This window comes from Cupressus sempervirens, chromosome 2 (genome assembly GCF_028749045.1).
Source record: "Cupressus sempervirens isolate cs-2001-9-10 chromosome 2, ASM2874904v1, whole genome shotgun sequence".
Taxonomy (NCBI): domain Eukaryota; kingdom Viridiplantae; phylum Streptophyta; class Pinopsida; order Cupressales; family Cupressaceae; genus Cupressus; species Cupressus sempervirens.
The window spans coordinates 743,109,478-743,133,433 of NC_143119.1; positions in this window are offsets into that span (position 1 = coordinate 743,109,478).

Sequence of the window (23,956 nt, forward strand, 5' to 3'; positions counted from 1 at the left end):
GTTAAAAGTGTGATACTTCTGATTCACCCCCCCTCTCAAAAGTATTCTTCCCATTTTGAATATTTGAACATAGAAGTCTGATAGACCTGAGTTACAGACAATGGTACCCAAGCATCATTCAGAGCATTGTAAACAAAGTGAAACAAGTTCTAAACCTAAAAAGAAGGTACATGTACTTGCTAAATATGTCAGAAGGCATCATGCACCTAAGAAAATGATTGGAGATTAGTCAAAAGGCATAATGAAAAGGAAAAAATTAAAAGGTACATATTTTCTTACTAAGTTTGAACCTAGAATTTTTAAAGATGCATTAAAAAATGAAAGCTAGATTGAGGCAATGAATGAAGAGATTGATCAAATTAAAAGGAATAAAACTTGGACTCTTGTTCCTAGACCCAAGGACAAAAATGTAACTAGCACAAAATGGGTATAAAAAAATAAGTTGAATGAAAATGGAGAAGTTTCAAGAAACAAGGCAAGGTTAGTTTGCAAAGGTTGTGATCAAGAAGAAGGTATTGATTATGGAGAGACTTTTTCTCCTATTTCAAGACTACAAGGTGTTAGAACACCACTTGCTTACGTTGCACATTAAGGATTCAAATTATATCAGATGGATGTAAAGTCATCTTTATTGAATGGAATCCTAGAAGAAGAAGTCTACATTGAGTAACCTGAAGGTTTCATAGATCCTAACAAAAGGGATACGGTTTGCAAACTACACAAAGCTTTATATGGTCTCAAAAAAGACCCTAAAGCCTGGTATGAAAGATTGCATAGTCATCTAGTAAAGATTGGTTTTCAAAGGAAAAATGACAACAGTAGTCTATACATCAAGGAAGGACTAGATAAAAGGATAGTGTTGGCAGAAATATTTTTAGATGATACATTATTCACTAAAAATGATGATTTATGAAAAATCTTTTTCTAAGGAAATGAGTAAAGAATTTGAAATGTTAATGTTTGGAGAGATTAAATTCTTTGTTGGCTTACAAATTCAATAGAAGAAGGATGGTATCTGCATTACTCAATCCAAGTACATCAATGAGATATTCAAGAAATTTGGAATGGAGGATTCTAAACTAGTTGGAACACCTATGTCTATTGGACATAAGATTTCCAAAAATGATGATTCCAAAGAGATGGATTAGACTACATACAAATCAATGATTGGAAAACTTCAATATGTGGTACACACAAGACCTAATATTGCTTTAACAGTTGGTATGGTGGCAAGATTCTCTACTAATCCAAAGGAAAATCAAATGATGGAAATAAAAAGAATCATGAGGTATTTAAAAGGTACTAAAGATTATGGTCTATGGTATAAGAAAGGAGGCAATTTTGAATTGAAAGTCTTCATTGATGCTGATTGGGTAGGAAGTATTGATGATAGGAAAAACACTAGTGGTTGAGCATTCTTTCTTGGAAAGAGGCTAGTGCCTTGGACAAGCAAGAAAAATAATTGCATCTCTCAGCCTACAATAGAAGCACAAAATGTTGTGGCAACAGTTAATTATTCCAACATCATTTGGTTCAAACAATTGTTGTTAGGTATGGAGGAAGAAATCAAATAGTTATCTTTTGTGATGACATCAGTGTAATTAACATATCCAAAATTATAGTGATGCATACCAAGAAAAAGCATATTGCAATAAAGTATCATTTTCTAAGAGAATTAGTGCAAGACAAAGAGGTGAGATTGGAATATGTGAATACAAAAGAACAAATTGTAGACATATTCACCAAGTCATTAACTAAGGATGCATTTTTTATCTAAGAGGTAAGCTAGGATTCATTCCCCTATCTAAAGCTCACCAATTAGATTTTAGTGGTGCATCAACCAAGATTTTTTGAAGATCAAACAATTTGATGTAGTATTGTCAGAGAAGATTGCATATGAATTAGTACATCAGGTACATGGAAAATACATTGATTGTTGTCTTTGGCATGATATGTCAAAGAGGGAGAGTTTGTTGTAATATTAGAGAAATTTTGTTAGAAAGGGAGGGTTTGTTAAGAGAGTTTATTATCTTCAGCAAGTTCATGTCAGAGAGAATCATTCTAGAGGAAGAGATTGATGTTAGAGGGAGCTCTCTCTGATAGGGGAATTTCTCATGGATGAGAATCAAAATGAAACTAAGGATATTATCCTTACTTTTTTTTCTCTAAGAAAAAATTATATTATGACATGTTTTGTTCCCATCAATTCCAAAAAGGAAAATTGTTGAAAACAATAATCCAATTGTATGATGTCTTTGATGTTACACAAAATGTCAAGTCTTTTTAGTGAAATCAATGTAAGTCAAGATCACTCAAGAATCGAAGGCAGTTTCCTATGTATGTTGAGTGTTTAGTGTTAACCAAGGTTAGAGACAGTATTGACCAAGATTAGTTGGTTAATGAAGCAGATCCTACATTAATCAAGTTCACTTGGTTACCAAAGGAAAGTTAGCATGAATTCAATATTGATTGAGTTGGGTTTGTTAACATTAGAAATCTTGTTCTAACCCTATTGGGTCAGTTAACAAAATATTCTTAGTGTTGATCAAGTACTTAATTCTGTATTAGCCAACTGTCAACATATTAAGTCTGATAATTTTATTGATTAATACAAGCCAACTTAAGGGTTAATATTTGATTGATTAAAAAGATTATTCAAGCCGACTTGATAAGGTGAATCATAGATATGAAAGGTCAAGTTGAGGATTGCATGTGGAATTGAAGAAGATGAATAGAGGAAGCGAGTTTGAATGATATCTGTAAAGGGAAGAGCATTCGAGTTGGTCGAGCTACAAATAACATTTTGATCAAGGAGGATCAAGTAATCAAGCTAGAATTGAGATCTAAATCAGAAAAACTAGTTGCAGCAGCAATTAGGTCAAGTCGTTATTACTCTCTAATAATTTTATCAGTGAATCAAATCTCTTAAATGAAGTTAGCCTAACAATCATTTGGAAAATCCTCTAACAAGGTGACAATTCTAGATTGAAGTGTCTAAAGACCTCTAGCAAGGCCATTCCTAATAGGATGAATTAAATCCTCTAATAGGGTCATGCCTAATAGTGTTTTTGGTAACCTTTAATAGGGTTGGCTTCTAACAGGGTTCACTTCAGAAGAGTGAAAAATAGTAACTAGTTGTAACTGGTGGTTTTCCCAAATTGAGTTTCCATGTTAAATCTTGGTGTCTCTTGTGTTCATGTTATTTCCTTTATGTTTTTGAAACTAAGTTAATAAAGGATAATCACATTAATATCTTAAGTTATCTATACTAACTGGGTGACCGTAATATATTTACTTGAGTTACAACATAATATTCAATGTTAACCGAGTTACAACAAGTTATTAGTTTTATAATGTGTTGACATATCTTAAAAGGAATTTTGGATTTTTTTTTATAGTAACTGATTCACCCCTCCCCTCTTAGTTACTCCTTTCCATTTTCAACACTTAGCCCCAACTAATAATGTAATTGGTAATGAAATGTATGTATGTAAAAGAGTCATATCAGTTTTTATGTTGTCATTGATGTCAAGTTTTAGTTGGCTAGACATTATACTAAATTAGTAGAGTATTGTATCGATTTGATTGATGAAGAGGATTTGGAAAAAGTATGTTGAAGATAGAGTTGATAAGTATGGTATTCAATGGGTACTCGAATGAGTTGGATAGTAATAATGTAGTGATGGTTTTATTAGTTTGTAATCGTGCAATATTGTAACGTATTAATCTACACAAGCTTAATCGAGTGACAAGGTCAAAGAAGGAAGACAATATTCACCAAGTGACTATAGTGTTCACTGAGAAGTTGGAAAAGTAAGAAGGAATTTAAATATTACTCAAGTGAGTCTAGTATTAATTGAATACTATATTACCTGAGTGAAATGTTATTTTTATCAAGTAACAGTTGGAAGAAAATGATTGTAAAGAAATCGAATCTAAAGATGACTTTTCATTGAAAAATAGAATGTTCAAGATGGTCAAAGGCATGAGTCAATGTTTGTTTCAAGATCAATGAATAGGAAAATTCAATAAGGATTTGATAATGGAGATTAAAGAAAAATAAGGATGGACACAAAGTTTTATGAATGTTCTTTTTTCTATGTGGCTAAATTCAATGAATTTGAGATCAACGATGTGATTAAGAGGTAATAAATGGAAGAATCTAAAAGCACAAAGATCACTATTTAAGGAGATGTTCAAGATAGTTTTAGGTTGTTGATATTGTTAATGAGGTTGTTGTGAATGCAAACAATTGAAGGGGTTAAAAGAAGATAGTTGATCCAGGTGAACGAAGTAGAGTTGAGGAAGGAGAAAGGAGTGAAACAACCAATCAAGTGAATAGAGAAAAGATATTAGAAGACAAACATCAGACACAGACAAGAAAAAAAAGATCTAAACAAGAAAGCTAGTGCTATACCTAAATAGATCATTTTATAGTGTTACTTTCTAATCATTGTAACCAAAAGTCTCATAGATAATGTGGACCTAAAAAGTCTATGAAATCCTATTTGGTAACATTGATTAGTGGTATTTGTAAGTCCTTTAGACCAAGCCACTCTTTAGACAGGATCAAGGAGTGATAAGTTCTAGATGATTTTTTGGTTAAAATCCTCTAACAAGGTCACATTGATAATGTGTTTGTATACCTTTAACAAGTTTATCTCCTAACATGGCTTACTTCTAAACAGTGAACACTTTTGGGTTAGTGATCCCAAGTGGTTTTATCCTTCACAAGGTTTCCACATTAAAAATCTTGGTTTCAATTGTGTTAATGTTGCTATGTTGCAAGTTGTTTTACATGTTATTTTCATTTTACTACAACTTAGTAACAACTAAGCTTATGGTTGGTATTAACTAAGTTCTTATTGTCAGACGGTTATAACAAAATAGTGAATGAGCAGTTTATAGTAAAGTTATTGATGAATTGTGAAGATGAATGAATATACAAAGTGAAATTTTATGATGATTATGAATGTTTTATGGTACTAAAATTTTTTGAAGGGACTATAGGATAACTGATCATAAATTATCTAGTCCCCCCTATCTCAGTTATCTAACAATTGGTATTAGAGCTTAGTTCTTGGAGGAAGAAGTTTAAAGGAACTTGAGCTAAAGATAAAAGATGTATAAGAGAGAGGTACCAAGACTAAACATAGAAAATTTCTCATCAGAGGACACAATGAAGCTACATCTATCTGGAATTGAAGATAATGTCACACATTGGTTGGAACATGAATACACTACCCCTATTGTTCCTCTGACTATAGAACATATGAATGAGAAGAGAAATCACAATAACCTAATAATTGAGATTTCTTCTGCACTCAATGATGTCAAGTTTGATGATATCAAGAATTGTACTACTACCAAACAAATGTGGGATAAGCTAACACTTGTACATGGAGGAGATGATAATGTGAGGAGAGCTAAAGCTAAAAAGTCTTCAAGGAAAGTATGATTATATGAGAATGAAAGAAGGTGAGAATATTGTAGAGTATGTAAACCAAATCAAAGAATTTGTGAGAACAATCAAAGTAGTTGGAGGAGTTATCACTAGCTTTGAAATTATAAGTAAATTTCTCAGGACTCTTCTACTTTCATTCTATCAAATTTTTTGCAATTCAAGAAGTGAGAGTTGTGCCTGGTAATGTATTGACACTTGACAGTTCAGTTGTTCAGTTGACTTCATTTGAATTGAGAAATTATGACAATAGTATGGCTACAATTGGAAATATTTTTAAAAATTTACTAACCATTGGAAGTTCCAAGAATGAAAAAAAATTAAGGGAGAAAGTGAATCTGGATCTAAGGATGATCTAGATGAACTTGAAGCATTGCTTGCAAGAAGGTTCTAAAGAGGTAAAGGTAAATACAAAGATAAATTGCCCCTCATTTGTTACAAATGTAATGAGGTTGGTCACTTTGCTGTTAAATGTCCTAACAAAAGTAAGAGTGACAAAAAAGACAAGAAAGACTACAAGTACAAGAAGAACAAGGATTATAAAGAAAAATGGAAAAAAATATGTTACATTACTGAAGCAGAGAACACTGAGTCTAGTTATGATGGTGAAAAGGAAATAGTTGAGATGGTATATGTTGCAATAAAGGAATATCCCAATGGAGAAAGGTATGAAAGTGAAACTTCCCTTATTTCACATGGTAGTAAGAATGATTCATAGATTATAGACAGTGGTTACTCGCATCATATGACAGATGATCTAAGTAAATTTGATAAATTTGAATAAATTGATGATGGTGGAACTATTAAGCTAGGTAGTTATGTTCCACGTTCAATAAAAGGTAAAGGATCACTAATGTTGAATGATAAGGTAAGATGTGATGATGCATAATAGGAACAAGGACTAAAGTACAATATTTTGAGTGTCACAAAGTTGAATCATTTAGATCACAAGCTGGAATTTCATAATTTAAAAGTCACGATCTTTGATGATGAAAGTAATATGATTGGAATAGGAATGCAAACAAGAGGTAACTTATTCTATCTTGATCCTACTATTGAGACATGCTTATTTGCTAAAATTGGGGATGTATCTTTATGGCATAAAAGGTTGTGTAATGTAAACTTTGAGAACATGGTGAAAGTTAGTAGAAATAAAAGAGTAAGAGGCTTACCAAATATGCAAAATCAAAGAATGTTATGTGTAAAGAATGTCAGCTTGGTAAGATGACAAAATCTAGGTTTTCAAGAAAGACACATACTTTAAATGATATCCTGGGATTGTTGCATATTGACCTGTGTGGACTAATTGGTATTGATAGTTACTATGATGACAAATATTTCATATTGTTTGTTGATGACTATTAAAGAATGATGATTGTTATGTTAATGAACATAAAATCACATGATTTTGATATGTTCAAATGGTATAAAGCTAGAGGTGAGAAAGAAATTGGATAATCTTTAAAATGTTTAAGGTTTAATAGGGGTGGTGAGTTTATGTGTATTGAATTCACTAAATTTTGTGTTGAGAATGGTATTAAATGATAGTTGTCTACACCAAGGACACCAAAAAAAAATGGGATTTCTAAAAGGAGAAATAGATCAATTGTGGATTGTGCAAGAACATTGATGATTTAAAAGGAGGTCTCTCAAATATTCTAAAGAGAGGAAATTAGAATTGATGTTTATACTCTCAACCAAGTTCAATTGAAGAAAGGAACAAACAAGACATCCTATGAACTTTGGTATGGTCATTCACTAAATGTAAGTTATTTCAAAAAAATTGGAAGTAGGTGTTAAATTCACAAGGATGCAAAGAATGGTAAATTTGATTTTAAATGAGATAAGGATATATTCCTTATTATTCATCTGAGTGTAAGCTTATAACTATTTGAAAAAAGATACTAACAAGATGATTGAAAGTGAAGATGTAAGATTTCAAAAGTTTGTAGAGAAGAATGATGTGGAAAGAAAGAAGGAACCTAAAGATTACAGCAAGTTTGTGTATCTCTATGAAGAGGCACCTGACACATTGCCTGAGTTACAACAGAGACCCATTGAGCACCAAAAAATGGCACCCAAGTTACATAATGCTTAAACCAAGCATAATACAGTTCAACCTAAGAAGGAATTTGAACCCCTACTGAGTGAAGAAATTTTTAAAAATCAAAGAATAGAACCTATACTGGCCAAGTATGTGAGAAAGAATCATTCGCTAAAATAAATTATTGAAGATAGAAGTGTTGGAATACAAAAAAGAAGTTAAAAGATAGTACCTATTTCATTGTTGACTCTGAACTAAGAAAAATTAAGGCTGCATTGGATAATGAGGATTAGATAAATGTTATGAATGAAGAGATTGATTAAATTAAGAAGAACAATACCTCAACATTAGTACCAAGACCTACTAACAAGAATCTGATAGGAACCAAATGGATTTTCATAAACGAGTTGAATGAAAATGGAGAAGTGGTTAGAAATAAGACTAGACTAGTTTGCAAAGTTATGCAAAAGAAGAAGGAATAGACCATGGAGAGACTTTTCACATGTGGAAAGACTAAAAGGAGTAAGAGAAATATTGGCTTATCCTACCTACAAGAAGTTCAAAGTATATCAAATGGATATCAAATTTGCATTTATGAATGGAATACTTAAAGAGGAGGTATATATTAAACAACCTGAAGGATTTATTGAAACTGAAAAGAAGAACATGGTTTGTAAGTTGAACAAAGTTTTGTATGGATTAAAACAAGTACTAAGGATATGGTATGAAAGGTTAAATTCATATTTAATTAAGATATATTTGATAGAATAGGTGAGAACAATAATCTATATTTGAAAGTATGGTATTAAATGTTGGAATATTTGGAAGAAATGACATGTTTTATAAGAAATTTTCTAATCAAATGAGTACAAAATTTAAAATATCAATATTTGGTGAGATCAAATTTTTTATTGGATTGCAAGTCTATCAAACAAGGAAACGAATATATGCGACTCAATCTAAATATGTGAAATAAATTTTGATTTTTTTTTAAGATGGATAAGTCAAAGCCAGTGGGTACACCTATGGTGATTAGAGTCAAATTATCAAAAGAAGACACTACTAGAGAGGTAAATGAGACACAATTGTTGGAAATTACAATTGGAACAATTTTTATGTTGTCATTAATGTCAAACCTTACTAGTAAGACATTTGCTAACAATGTAGAGTGTCATAGCAATTAATGAATGAAGAGGATTTGAAAAGAAGAGATAGAAAGGTGAGCTAATCAAGTTGTTGAGAAAATAGAAGTATGATGTAATTACAATGGGCACATGATCAATTAATCTTTGAGAAGATAATGTGTTGTTTGATCATTATACGAAGTGGAGAACTCAATTGAGTTGAAGTATGGAAGAGTTGTTTGATGAAAGCAAATAAGTTGAGTAACACACTAAGCTTGACCAAGTACTAGTTTACAAGGTCAATGAAGAAGTTGAAGTAGAAGATTAAGGAACTTAAGAGATAGCTGAGAAAATATTATTAGTCAAGTAATAGTTATTGCTAAGAAAGTTGAAGAGAAAATTATAGTAATGACCAAGTGAGTAAGTGAAAGATGAGAAAGATAGAACAATAGAGACTGAGCTACATAGTTATGACTGAGTTGAAGAACATAGTGATGACCAAATGTCAAAAAAAAAATATTTTGTGAAAGAATCGAGTTTTGAGGCTGACATAGTGGAATTTTTGGATTGTTCAAAATGTGTGAATGATGAAGACTGATGAGATATCATATTTAATGCATGAATTGATTTTTTTAAGTGATCTATGGTGAGGATTCAAGGATAAGTTTCAAGAAAATAGTAGAAGGAAAAAATGATGGACAAATTCAATGAATTTGATCAAAACCTAAGATCTATGGTAATGTTTAAATGGAAAATATCAAAGCTACCTATTTAAGGAGGAACAAGAGATGTTTTATGGTTGTTGATTGGTGAAATTATGGAGAACCTATGAAAAATAGAGTAGAAAAGGAAAAGTGAGAAGATTGGTAAAGTGTGATTGCTTGAAGGGTTGCCAAGTAGATCAGTGATGGAGAATATGATGAAGTACAATCAATGAACTAAAAATAAGTTGAATAGAGATTTGAATTTTCAAAGTGAGTTGTATTTTAACATATCAAAACTTATTGTTACTTTCTAACCATTATGGTAATAAAACCTTTTAATTAATCAAGGTTGACCTAACTATCATATTGTAAACCCTTTCATACAGGTGACATTCTAATGGAATGATCCAAAGTCCTCTGACTAGGCCACTCCTAATGGGGTGATTAAATCGTTTAAAAGGATCACACCTAACAGTATGTTTTGTGAACTTTAACAGGGTTGGTTCTTAACCAAGCTCACTTCAAAAGAGTGAAAAAGTGGTAGTGTGTTACTTGGTGGTTTTTCCCAAATTGGATTTCCACATTAAATCTTGGTGCCATACTTGTCTGAATGTTATTTTATGATGCATGTTATTTACCATTGTTTATTTTTGTTAGTCGACATATATTGAACAAAGAGCTAGTGATGAATAAATAAGTTAAAGTTGTTGATGAGTTTCTATACTGATTGAGTTGTTTTATATGTTTGAATAAGTTGTTAAATGTTGAATTGGTACATCTAGACCTGGTGATAACTAATTCACCCCTCCCCCCCTCTCAATTATTCTAAATATTCTAAATTGGTATCAAAGCTTTAGTGCTTGTAAGGAAAGTTTGAAGGGACTTAAGCTAAAGAAAAAGATGTATAAAAGAGAGGTACCTAGGATGAATAAAGAGTTCTTCCCATCAGGAAAACATTTGATGATATTGCATCTATCTGGAATTGGAGATTTTGGATTTTATTACTTGGACAATGAATATATTGAAGTTCCTAGACCCATGATTTTTGAGAAAATCAAAGAGAACCACGAGCATAATCAAATGGTGATAGATCTGGTATCTTCCCTGAGTTATGTTGAGTTTGATGATGTGAAGGATTTCACTACTACAAAGCAAATGTGGGACAAGTTGGCACAAATTCATGGCTAAAACAAAATTGTGTTAAGGGCTAAAGCAAAAATTTTGAGAGGCAAGTTTGATGACATGAGAATGAAAGAAGGAGAAACTCTTGCACATTATTGTGGTTGAATCAATGAGGTTGTGAATGTAACTGGAGGAGCTAGAGGAGAAATATCTGATGAGACTACAATAAGCAAGGTATTAAGGACTTTACTTCCTATCTATTCAATTAGAGTATCTATAATTCAAGAACTGAGATGTACACTTGGTAATGATATGACCTTGGATAGTCTAATTGGTAGACTCAATATATTTGAATTGTCAAATTTTGATAAGTATACACCTTCTAGTGTTGGATGTGCTTTCAAGTCTCAACTAACCCTTGATGGATCAAAAAGGAGAAAATTTTCAAAGAGTAAGCAGGTGGATAGTGACAGTAAATCAATGATAATCTTGATGATCTAGAAGCATTATTGGAAAAAAGGCTACCAAGAGGGAAAGGAAAGTATAAAGATAAACTTCCTATTATCTATTTTGCATGTAACAAAGTTGGTCATATTGATGCAAGATATCCTGATAGAGATGAGAAGGAGGAAAGGAAGGAAAAAAAAATACTGAGGAAGGAGAGACAATTGAGACAACTGAAGCAATAGAGACTTAGCTAGAGTTGAAAAGAAAACTTATGTAGGTGCATCTTGGGTGTAAGAGAAACCTTGCATCACCCAAAAATATTTCCTTTTTGTTTCTTGAATAAGGGTTGTCCTAGTACAGAGTTTTTTTTGGAGGATTTCTACTTAGTAAGTTAGTCATATGAGCTTAGAATGTCCTAATTGTAGAGGTGGATGTTCATCTTTGATATATCAACCTACCAGTTGAGGTTCAATGTAATATCATGAGTATACATGAATTTATTGCAAATTTTTGGGTGCAATTTTAGTATAAAAACTTCAAGCTTAGTTTTGAAGACCTTAAAGGCCCTAGATGGGCTCCAAAATGGGTTCGACTGGAGCTTGTGTGAGCCAGGCCATGTGGATTAGAAGCCATGGATTCTAAAAAAGGGTTATAATTTCTAATCGGGGTAACAATTCAAAATTTATGGCCTTCCGAAGTTGGGTTGACCAAAAGTTTGTAAATAATTTTTAAAGGTGTATCGGGTTGACTCTATATGTAATTTTAGAGTTAGTTGGTCTCAAAGGTTAGGGTCTAGAAGCTTTCCTAGTGGTGTAAAAATGCCTATATAAGGAATACCCATACATTGTCTAGAATAGCTCTAGGTTATAGTTCATAGCTCTCTGTTGCAAATTATTGTAAGCAAAGTGTCCATGTGATTTTGCATATTGTATTTAAAAATTCTATAATTCTACATTTGTACTGATAGTGAGAAGCCCATATTTTAGTCTTGAAAGTTGGTGTTATTTAGGGGAGTACCCTTCATCAAAAACTAGCAAGAGTTTAAATTACTTGAGATCGAATAGAGGAGGTTAATTCTTATCAAATGAGTTCAATATATTTCGTAATGACAAACGAATCAAGAGACAAATGACTGCACCAAAGACTTCACCATAGAATGGGATGGCTAAAACAAGGAATAGATCAATCATGGACTGTACAAGAACACTGATGATGAAGAAGAATGTTTCGCACAAGTATTGGAGAGAAGTTGTAAGTTATTTTGTTTATAAACTAAATTGAGTTCAAGTCAAGAAAGGTACAAACAAAACCCCTTTTGAACTTTTGTTGGCTATGCACCTAATGTCAATTATTTTAAAGTTTTTAGAAGCAAGTGTTACATATTAAAAGACACAAAAAAAGGAAATCTTGATGCAAAAAGTGATGAAGGTATATTCTTAGGATATTTCACTATGAGAAAGGCATACAAGTGTGTGAATTATAATACTAACAAAATTGTGGAAAGTGTAAATGTTAGAGTTGATGAATTTGCAAAAATGAATGAAGAATATTGCAAAAAGGAACCTAAAGATTATAGAATTTTTTTTTACATCTATGAACAAGAACCTAGTACCTAACCTGAACCCGAGAAAGTGGTTGTTGAGCATCAACAAAAAAGCACTACCAAACATTAGCTTATAATCTCAGCGAGTCTCAACATGCTTCTGAGCATCATTCTGTAGGAGTTGAATATACCATGAGGAGTTCAAACACCAAATAAAAAATGCTAAGTTACAACAGGAGGCACCTGCAGAAGATGAGAAATTTGGACCGAGTGAATTACCTCAAGAAGAAAGATGATTTGAACATGTCTTAACAAAATATGTGAGAAGACACATACACTAGACCAAATCATTGGAGAAAAATATTCAGGAGTCATGACAAGAAACAAATTGGAAAATGATACATGTTTATTATGTGATTTTGAGCCAAGAATAGTTAAAGATGATTAGAGAATGAAGATTGTACTAAAGCAATGAATGAGGACATTGATCAAATAGAAAAGAAAAAGACATGGACATTGGTACCAAGACTAAAGGATAAGAATGCAATCCGAACAATGTGGGTATTTAGGAACAAGTTCAATGAGAAAGGTGAAGTCACAAGGAAAAAAACAAGACTAGTTTGTAAGGGATATTAACTATGGAGAAACTTTTTCTCTAGTTGCAAGGTTAGAAGGAATAAGAATATTACTTGCATATGTCACTTACAAACGTTTCAAGGTATATCAAATAGAAATGAAATCTACATTTCAAATTAGAATCTTAGAAGAAGAAGTTCACATTAAAAAATATGAAGAATATTTTGATACTGACAAGAAGAGCATGGTATGTATCTTTCAAAAGCATTATATGGTTTAAAATAGGCCCCTATGGCATTGTATGAAAGGTTACATACTTATTTGGTGAAAATTGGCTTTGCAAGAACTAATGATAATAGAAATTTGTACTTGAAAAGTGAATCTAAGAGAAAGATATTGTTAGATGAAATTTTTGCTAATAATATCATATTTGGAGGACATGGTGTGTTTTCCAAATCATTTTCTAATGAGATGAAGATAGAATTTGAGATGTTAATATTTGGAGAGATTAAATTCTTTGTTGATTTTCAATTCTATCAAATGAAAAAAGGTATATACATTAAACAATCAAAGTATATCAAGGAGATATTGAAGAATGTTTGAATGAAAGATTCAAGACCAATTGTAACACCTATGGCTACTGGACATAAACTTTCAAAGACTAGTGACTCTGCTAAAGTAAATCAGACATTGTATAGGTCACTAATTGGAAAATTGTAACATATTGTACATAGTTAACCTATAATTGCATTAGTAGTTGGTATTATTGCATGATTTTGTGCTAATCCTAGGAAAAATCACATCATGGTTGTGAAAACATATTGAGAAATCTAAAAGGGGTAGAAGACTATGGATTATGGTACAAGAAGAATGGCAAGTGAGTTAAAAGCTTACGCATATGTTGATTGGGCCAGGAACATTGATGACAGAAATAGTATAAGTGGAGGATCTTTCTTTCTAGGCAATAAGTTGATTTAATCAACAATAAAGAAGAAATTTTGTATTTCTCAATCTACATGAGAGGTTGAGTATGTTGTTGGAGCAGTTAATTGTTCAAACATTGTATGGATCAAGCAATTGTTGAAAGGTATGAAGGAAGAGATTACTGAACCTATAGTGATATATTGTGATAACATAAGTGCTATAAACATATCTAAGAATCTTGTGATGCATATAAAAACTAAGCATATTTCAATTAAGTATCATTACTTGAGAAAATTAGTGCAAGACAAAGAAGTGAGGTTGGAATATGTGAACACAAAGGAGTAGGTAGATGATATATTCACTAAGGAATTACTTAAGGATGCATTTGAGTATTTAAGAGGTAAGTTAGGGGTCATTCCACTATGTGAAGAAAACTGAGAAGAGATGCAGCATTGCATCAATTGTATGATCAGAATATCTTACATGTTGATGCAGGATGTCACATTTTAGGAGTTTTATTGAAGTTGTGAAAATATGGATAGAAGTATGAGTAGATGGGGCTACAAGAAGTCATGAACAAAGATGACAGAGGGAGCGATTATTCAAAGATCAATTAGAAAGTGACCAAGAGAAGATGATGTGTATAGAGTAGATGATGCCTTTGAAATTTTTGTCAAAGGGGAGATGTATGATAGTTACCATACAAGTTACAGATAAAGAGTAAGATGTTGTGTTACCATCCAATTTCAAGAAGAGATCTCAAAGAAAGCATCATTACAAGTGCTAATATTATTGGTGTCATAATGAAGAATCTACAATTCATATCATAGAGGGAGAAGTGTAATAGAAGAAAAGAGGAAGCTTATTGGAGAGTGCATGGATGAGAATCAAAATGAAACTAAGGATATTAATAAAGATCTTATACAAACTATAGAAGGAGCTTCAAGTGACAAATCATGAGAAAGTATTTTCCATTTGCATGGTAACTCAAGGTGTTTCCATCAATGCAAAGAGGGAGATTGTTGGAAACTACAATTGTTATGTTGTCATTGATGTCAAACCTTACTGGTAGGACATTTGCTAATAGTTTAGAGTACCATATTAGTTGATTGATGAAGAGGATTCAAAAAGAAGAGATAGCAAGGTGAGTTAGTCAAGTTGTTGAGAAAAGAGGGGTAAGTATGATGGAATTACAATAAGAACTTGATCATTTAGTATTTGACAAGATAATGTATTGTTTGATCATTATATGAAGTGGAGAAGTCAGTTGTGTGGGCCAAATAATCTAAAATGGGGCACTCACAACCAGTTGAATTATGAAGAGATGTTTAATGAAAGATAACAAGTTAAGTAAAACACTAAGCTTGACTAACTATCAGTTTACAAGGCCAATGAAGAAGTTGAAGTAGAAGATTAAGAAACTTAAGAGATAACTAAGCAAATAGTATTGTCTAAGTGATAGTTATGGCTGAGCAAGTTGAAGAGAAAATTGTAGTAATGTTCGAGCAAGTTAGTGTAAGTCAAGCAAGATAGAACGGTAGAGAATGAGCCACATAGTGATCATCAAGATGAAGAAAAATGTGATGACCGAGTGTCAGAAAAATAATAGTTTGTGAAAGAATTGAGTTTTGAGGTTGACATAGTTAAATTTTTGGATTGGTCAAAATGTGTAAATGATGAGGATTTATGAGATAGCATTTTTAATGCATGAATTGTGTTTGTTAAGAAATATATGGCAAGGATTCAAGGAGAAGTTTCTAGAAGTTTCTGTAAAAGAGTAGAAGGACAAAATGATGGATAGATTCAATGAATCTAATCAAAACCTAAGATCTATAGTGATGTTTAAGTAGAAAAAGATCAAAGCTACTTATTTAAGGAGGAACTAGAGTTTTTTTATGGTTGTTGATTGAAAAACTTATGAAGAACCTTTGAAAAATAGAGTAGCTAAGGAAAAGTGAGAAGATTGGTGAAGTGTGATTGCTTGAAGGGTCGTTAAGCATATCAGTGATGGAGAATATGATGAAGTTCAATCAATGAACCATAAATGAGCCAAATGGAGATCTAAATTTGCAAAGTGAGTTGTATTTTAACATATCAAACCTAGATGTTACTTTCTAACCATTGTGGCAATAAAATCCTTTAATCAAGGTTGATCTAATAGTCATATTGTAAATTCTTTAAACGTGACATTCTAACAGAATGATCCAAAGTCCTCTAACAAGGCCACTCATATCCTAAGAGGGAGAAATGTTGATGAAGATTGTTATTTCTAAACATACATACCAAGTTATAAAGAACTTGTTGATGAAGTCAAAGAGATTAAAATTTGTATTGTTGACAATGGATACATTTGATTATCTTATGTAATGTAAAATCATATGTTATGTGTTTCCATCAATGCCAAAGGGGGATATTGTTAGCCCCAACTGACAATGTAATTGGTAATAATATGAATGTATGTAAAAGATTCATATCAGTTTATATGTTGTCATTGATGTCAAGTATTAGTTGGCTATACATTATGCTAACTCAATAGAGTGCTATATCAATTTGATTGATGAAGAGGATTTGAAGAAAGTATGTTGAAGATAGAGTTGATAAGTATGGTATTCAATGGGAACTTTAATGAGTTGCATAGTGATAATGTAATAATGATTTGATTAGTTTATAATAATGTAATATTGTAATGTATTGAGCTACACAAGCTTAATCTAGTGACAAGGTTAAAGAAGGAAAACAGTATTCACTGAGTGACTATAGTGAACACTGAGTAATTGGAAAAGTAAGAGGGAAATTTGGTATTCCTTGAGTGATTCTACTATTAATCAAGTACTATATTACCTATTAGCCATTCTTGCCCTCCCGCCATAAAAATAAGTTTTGCCTATCAAGCATGGCCAACGGTCATATTTTCGAGTATTCAAATGATCAAATGTTATAAGAATACATATAAAACCTTGTGTTATATTTTATATCCTAAGTATTTGGGTTGCTTCACATTATAAATATCATGGTGGGCCCGCATCTTCTCATCCATCCAATCTTCTAGAATCTACGGCCATCACATTGTCGATATGGAAAATTATACGTCAAATTTTCATAGTGACATAATGATATTGTGCTACATATCCCAGGTGGGCCTTTTCTTCTTTGTGGCTATTGGAGTTGTCAAACAAGGTAACAGTTGTCAAAGTTTTATTCGTGACCTTTTGAAGTGGGCATTTTCTTGGCGTATCTGTATCCACCATCAAATTGAAGTAGATCAAGGGTTGTTGCTTTATTGCTATGGAAAGTTGCACAATGAATAAACATAGCAAGGTAGCAATGATGTGACACATTTCTCAGTGGGCCCATCATAGATCATAGGGTGTTGTACTTTCTCCATTGTCAGATTGAAGCAGATCAAAGATTTTCATTATGTCTCTATAAAAAACTATTAGACCTTTATTCGTAGTGACATAACGATGGGTTGAAATGTGTCTCAACGGGCCCAGATGAAAAGTAAGCAGTGGTGGTTAAGCTCATTCTCATAGAGTCATGGGCATTTTATGTTACATCAATTTCAAAATGTGAAGTAGTGATAGAAGTTAGTATGATTGAGTTTGCAATTTCACAAGGTAAAATAGTTAGTTAAGATAAAAGGTGGCAAAGTTGTGACTAGGGTAAAGATGCGGGTCAACATAAGTTTGAATGTTAGAAATGTGGAAAAATCTTTTAATGTGGTTGGACCATGTGGAAAAGCTTGAGGATTGACTCTGGTTGACTAATGACATGGTTGACTTGGCATGCCGAGAATGAAGAAAGATAACTTTCTAATTGTGGATCTCATCTTTTGATCATCTATAACCACCTTTTTTACTCTCCATGCATGGTAAATGCAAAGAACATTCCCTTCATTGCCTAGTTATCCATCTACTTGGTTGAAAAATTAATGGCAATCATTTCTCTCTTCTCATGACTATATCTTTGGTGAATGATATGATTTTCCTACATCTAGACGTGAACCATGATCAGATCTTTCCCAAATTTGTAGTGATTGTTCTCTACAACATTAAATGAAGTTTTTGTGCTTTGCCTTAGGGTAAAAGCTATTTGAGTTATACTTTCCTTATATAAGAAAATTTTGTAATCCTTCTTAGGGTCGGTCATTTTTTCTATGATTCTATAACAATAGTATTCTATACTCTTCTATTGTAATTTCCTTTTGTCTATGAGTGAATGTAATATTCTGCTTTACTTCATTCTCCCATCAATATTAGTGCAAAATTTTCTTTCCTTTATTGGTGTTTCGTTTTCATTCTTCAATCTGCATAACAGTATCTACTATTTCCTTTGAATGTTATAGAGTGAATTTCCTTCCTTGTGGCATTTCATTTGGTTTTTGATTTATATGTAACTATTGGATTAAGAAAAAGGTTGAATAAGTGTATTTTGAGGTTATATTGATGAATAGTTCATTGTTAGGCAAAGATATGACTGAACAAGCTATTTTGGTGCATCACCCCTTTTAGATTAGATTAGGTAGCTTTATTTCATACATTCCTTCTCCCTTTTCTTCTCAAAGAGTAGTTAGATGCACCCTGATAGTAAGGAAGTTGGCCTTCTTCAGAGACTCAATCTCATAGTTCAAGTCCCACAACTTGAAGATTGTTTCCATGATTCATAAAGTTTCCTTTAGGTAAAACTTTAGGCAAGGGTGCAAGCTTTTGTGACAACATAACCCGAGTGAAATGTTATATTCACCAAGTAATAACTAGAAGAACAAGACTGTAAACAAATGGAATATAAGGTCAATTTTTTATGGAAAAATGGAATGTTTGAGAAGTCGAAGGTGTGAGTCAATTTTTTTTGCAAGATCAAGGACTAGGAAAATTAAGTAGGGATATGATGATGGAGATTAAAGAAAGAAAAGAATGGAAACAAAGTTCTATGAATGTTCTATTTTCAATGTGGATAAATTCATTGAATCTAATATCGATGATTGTCATTAAGCAGTAATAAATGGAAGAATCTAGAAGCTCAGAGATAACTATTTAAGGAGATGTTCAAGATAGTTTTAGGTTGTTGATTTTTTTGATGAGTTCATTGGTTGGAATTTGATTAAGGTTGTTTGTTGTGAATGCAAACTATTAAAGGAGTTGAAAGAAGATAGTTGAGACAAGTGTATGAAGTAGAGTTGATAAAGGAGATAGAAAGAGTGAATTAGTCAGTCAAGTGAAAAAAGGAAAGAGATTAGAAGTGAATAGGAAGAAAATAAGGTTTCCTCTCTTAACTCTAATTTTTAATGTGATGACCCAAATTGACTAAGCACAAGAGAGTGACCAATGTAGAAATGGATCATGTGATGGAAAATAGGGAGAGATGAGCTTATATAGTCTTCCTATTATGGGGGGGGTTATGTGCTTAAATCCTAAAATAGATAAAAGACAAATACTAACCTTGACTCTGGAAAGTGTTGTTTTCTGATGTCTGTATACAGTTTCCGGAAAATATGCAACCTATTATAAACTAAAAATGTCAAGATGGAGAAAACCCAAAAATATTTTGTCCTTTTGAAGGGAGGTCAACCTTGACCCTGATAATGGGGCACAATCTTACCTTGGGGCACAATTGTACCCTAAAAATTCAACCTTGACCTGCACTTCTCTGACAAAAATTTTGTTCATAGATCTCGAGACTTCAACAAAAAGGGTATCTAAATCTGCTCTTTAATTTGTTGTTCCACACCTGTATCTACAAGGAAAATTATTTTTTTGTTTGGATGAGGGGTTTTCCCCAGTTTGGAATCGACCTTAATAACAAAATTGAAATAGAGAATGCTAGCAAGTAGTGTAAGTAAATCTAACAATGAAGCTATGATATTCACTAGATATGAAATTGTATTTGATATGTAAACAAGTATATTGATATGAAAGCTTGAACATAACATTAAAAAATGTAAATCAAAACCTCCATGATTATATTCTTAGAATCCACCTTGATAGAAGAATGAATAGATCTTGAAGATGAATAAAGGATCTTGAGGAAGATCACACCACTATGATGGCTAGATCTAAGTTTTAAATGATGAATCTTGAATACTTGAACCAAATCCCTTCAAAGGCTTGAATGCTTCAATCCTTGATCTTCAATGGAGAACTTGAATTCTTGAATGATAGAATGCTTGCTCACTTGAAAAGTAGATAGTTACTCATAAATAGTGGATGTGCTCATGAATAATGGATAGAAAGTAGATTGATCCCACATAGATTGTAGATGTCAAAATGAGGGAAGAAGACTTCCTTATATAGTGATCTAGGGCACAAACTCCTAAAGAAGGCTGACATAAGATCAATAAATCCCTTTTAACCTTAACCCCTAGGAATAGACCTAGATTAAATGTAATTTAAGAGTCTACCAGTCTGAGACCCAAAATAGCCGACCTAGAAGCGGGAAAAGAAAATTTTTGGATCTCAAGATCTCAAAACTCCCAAAAATTAAAAATGAGACCTAGGGTCAGGGACCAGGTCGACCCTGCCCTAGGTTAGGATCAAGGTTGTCCTTGACCTAGGTCAAGGTCAAGGTCAAACTTGACCCAAAAGTCAAAGTTTTTAGTTTCATAGAGCAGTTTGTCAGAAATAGGCTAGAAATAGAGAGAGAGAGAGAGAGAGAGAGAGAGAGAGAGAGAGAGAGAGAGAGAGAGAGAGAGAGAGAGAGAGAGAGAGAGGGATATATATATATATATATATATATATATAGAGAGAGAGAGAGAGAGAAGCAAAATAGGGGGAAAACTACCAGATCCATGAAAGAACTCATTCAAGGTGATTGACATAATCCCAGACCACTTACTCAAAGAGCTAAAAACTCTTAGCATAGAAGTGCTTCCATTTTTAAATGATATAAGAAGATAGAGATTAGATAGAGATAAGAGTAGAAATGAGATATGAGAAAGAAAGATAGTACTATACCTAAACATATCATTTTTACATTATTTCTTTCTAATAATTGTAGCAAAAAATCTTGTAGATTGAGTGGACCTAACAAGTATGTAAAATCCTATATGGTAACATTGATTAGTGGTGTTTTTAAGTCCTTTAGAGCAAGCCATTCTTTAGATAGGATTAAGAAGTGATAAGTTCTAGATGATCTTTTGGTTGAAATCCTCTAACAAGGTCACGTTAACAATGTATTTTTAAACCTTTAACAAGGTTGGCTCCTAACAGAGCTCACTTCAGAAGATTGAAAATGTTTAGGTTGCTGGTCCAAGGTGGGTGTTCCCTTCATAGGGTTTCTATATTGAAAATCTTGGTTTCAATTGTGTTAATGTTTTAATGTTGTAAGTTATTTTGCATGTTATTTTCATTTTACAAACAACTCAATAACAACTAAGCTTATGGTCAGTAATAACTAAGCTTTTATTGTCAGCCGGTTATAATAGAACAATCAATGAGAAGTTTGGAGTAATGTGATTGAATAAGTTAATTGTGAAGATTTATAAATACACTGAGTGAAATTTTAAGATGATTATGAATGTTATTTGGTATTGAAACTATTTGAAGGGAATGTAGGATAACTAAACATAACTGATACACCCCCACCCCCTGGTCAGTTATGTAATAGATAAAGCATTATCTTTTCAATAATTTTGACACTTCCTCAGGCTTACTACATCATTGCTTAGATATATATTACTTGTGATATACTTTTTATTTCATTCTTTGTCTCTTATCATTATTGCATGACACTATGTTTTGCATTATCATAATTACTAATTTTTAAAAACTTCATGACTAAATGAGTACTTTGTTGTTCCCATGTGTTTGTCCTATGATTTTGACCATTATCACTATTTTGACATACTCTTGCATACTGATGGGTGTTTCTTCAAGCATTTATATACACATGGATAAATAAATGTTTGTTTGTGTGTCTCTAGTTATCATGCCTTTATATTTTTTTGTACTATCTTTATTACATTTTAAAAAGTTCAATGTCCTAGTTGTCATTCTTGTAGGTATGTATCCAATTTTCATGTTTATTTATATTCAATATTATATTTTTTAGATAATAATGATGTTTCTTTCATTTAGAATGGATACTCATCACCTACTCAAGATAAAATGTTGAGTGATCTTAGCCTCGTTGTTTCTCAAGTTTGGTATATTGATTTTGATTTCTAGTGTACTATTAATTCTTTGCTCTATTTGGTATAGAGTATCATGTCGATGAATATGAAATTATGTATATACTTGACTATAGTACTCTTTATTTGGTTCTTTATCTAATATTGGTGTGAGGATGGAGGTGATGCATTAAGTAGGCAAGTTGTTGATTTCATTGTATGGAAAGGGTCCAGTGAGTTTTTCTGACATATCATGTCCTATTAGTCATGATCTAAATTTATATTACATGATACATTATTGACCAAAAATTGATAATTCTTCAAGTAATTTCATATGTAAAGTAGAGACTATTTATAAAGTTGGATCTTACTTCTCTACACACACACTAATAATAGTAGTCATCTTCTACATTGTAAAATGACTTGTCATTTCTTTTGAAAAAGAAAGTTATCTCCTTCAAGATCTATGTGGAACTTCAATTGGCCATTTTAAAAATGAATAATTGTAAATATATTGACAATATATATTTGTGAATTTTGAATTTTAAATGAGATTTTTAAGCAGGTAGCTTCTGAACAACAACTACAAGAATACATTTCATTCACTCTTGTTCCTTTTTCTCATATTTAGGATGTTGCATTTTTTTATGTGGGTAGATTGTCTATAGGATGTGGTGTGGAAGTGATATCATTCACATGAATCTTATCTAGGTGTATACATGCATATTCAATACCATTCTACTTAGTCACTTGGTGACATGTATCATTAACATTATCATTGAATAATATTATCGTGCACATTATTTTGAATAGTAATTTTGGATATTGGAGCACTTCTTGTGCAATCTTACCAGCACAAACTTGCACATAGGATATTCAAGAATTTATGAGAAATCAATGTTAAAATCCATTATTTTTAAGATACAAAGCTCCAATTTCCATTATCCAGTGCCTAGTTCTCCCTTGAATAGCTAGTGCAAAAGAAGAAAGCCTTCCTCTGAATTGTTTGTAATTTTACAACTTTGAAATAATGATGTCTTGTACTCTAAACTTGTGCATTTTCCTATCAATGTGTTTTGATAGGGCATCCATAATATCCCCATTAAGATTTATAGAATTATCATAAAAGAAAAATATGTGGTTGATGTAGTACCTTTAGTGTTATGAGATTTAGACTAGGCCCAAACTTAGCGAGCTGACTTTTTACTTCAACTCGATGCCCAAACTCAAAAAAAACTCATAAAGGACTTAGAAATTGAGATGTAAAATGTCAAAAGAAGCAAGAAATATAAATATTCACCTTTCTTGAAGAAAATCCTATCAATGAGGATTTTTCAATGCATGTGGGTTGCCAATGTTGAATTTGCAATGAAGGATGTAGGAATTCTCCACAAATGCAATGGATATACCAAAACCACATCATGTAGCCATGGATGTAAATGTGCATAAATGAATAATATGATGAATTCCTCAATGTAGATATCCTCATTTAATGACCAAAAAAGTGATATATCTTGAAGAGAAAATGCTTAGAAAGGATCCTTGAATGCTTGAATTGCCTTCGAAAAAATTGCTTGTTTGAATGCTTGAGGGCTTAAAATTGTATCTTTAAATTTCTTATATTTCAATTGAATGTATATAATAGTGATGGATGTTAAAATCATGTGCTTAGACTTCCTTTTTTACTATTTTTTGAGTGCAATAACAAAGGAAGTTGACCAAATCACCCAATGTTTGCATTTATAACTATGAGACAAACTGGCTTGAGGACCTAAAATCCCTAGGGAATAGATTAACTTGGGTTACCCTATTCAAGAATAGGTTAGCTTGGGTCGACCTACTCCATAATAGGTTAACCTATTCCATGGTTAGCCAAAAAGGAGCTAACCCTGAGGTCTAGGAAACTA